The sequence below is a fragment of the Bison bison genome, unplaced genomic scaffold, assembly GCF_000754665.1.
Source record: "Bison bison bison isolate TAMUID 2011002044 unplaced genomic scaffold, Bison_UMD1.0 scf7180017864519, whole genome shotgun sequence".
Lineage (NCBI taxonomy): Eukaryota > Metazoa > Chordata > Mammalia > Artiodactyla > Bovidae > Bison > Bison bison.
In genome coordinates this window covers 3,404,472-3,405,613 of record NW_011495072.1, presented here as the reverse complement: position 1 = coordinate 3,405,613, position 1,142 = coordinate 3,404,472, and positions in this window count along the sequence as shown.

The window sequence follows — 1,142 nt, the reverse complement described above, 5'->3', positions numbered from 1 at the left end:
GAGAGGAGGCTGCTGCTGCTGCTGCTAAGTTGCTTCAGTCGTGTCTGACTCTATGCGACCCCATAGATGGCAGCCCACCAGGCTCGCCCATCCCTGGGATTCTCCAGGCAAGAACACTGGAGTGGGTTGCCATTTCCTTCTCCAATGCATAAAAGTGAAAAGTGAAAGTGAAGTCGCTCAGTCGTGTCTGACTCTTTGCGACCCCATGGACTGTAGCCCTCCAGGCTCCTCCGTCCATGGGATTTTCCAGGCAAGAGTACTGGAGTGGGGTGCCATTGCCTTCTCCGGGAGAGAGGAGGAGAAACTAGCAAAAGAGACTGAGAAGAAAAGTCAATGAGATAGGTGATTAAGAAGAGCAATATGCATAAGCCAAGTGAAGAAAATCTTTCTTGGAGGAGTAAGTGATCAGCTTTGTCCAATGCTGTGGGTAGGTCAGAAGGATAAAGATCAAGAACTGACCCCTGGATTCCATGGCATGGATATTACTGGTGACCATGACAGGAGATGTGGTGTGGTGAGCATGAAAGACTGGATTAGATCTAAGAGAGGGGATACAAGGAGGGGAAGTAGAGATAACAAACAACACACTTTTTAAAGGGAAGTAGAACAATGGAGTGGCTGTCAGAGAGTGATGAAGAAAACCATTATGGACTGAATGAATTATGTTCTTCCCAAATTCATGGGTTGAAGCTCTAACCCGCAATGTGACGATATTTGAAGATAGGGCCTTTAAGGAGATAATTGAAGTTAAATGAGATCATGTGGCTGAGCCATAAATGAGTAGGATTGGCTTCTTGATAAGAAGAAGGAGAGACACCAGGGATACAAGTGCAAAGAAAAGGCCACGTGATGACACCAGAGACGGTGCCATCTGCAAGCCAACGAGAGGCCTCAGGAGAAACCAACCCTGCTGGCACCTTGATCTCGAACTTCCAGTCTCCAGAACTGGGAGAACGTAATTTATGTTGCGCTCATCTCACACGCTAGTAAAGTAATGCTCAAAATTCTCCAAGCCAGGCTTCAGCAATATGTGAACCTTGAACTTCTTGATGTTCAAGCTGGTTTTAGAAAAGGCAGAGGAACCAGAGATCAAATTGCCAACATCCGCTGGATCATCGAAAAAGCAAGAGAGTTCCAGAAAA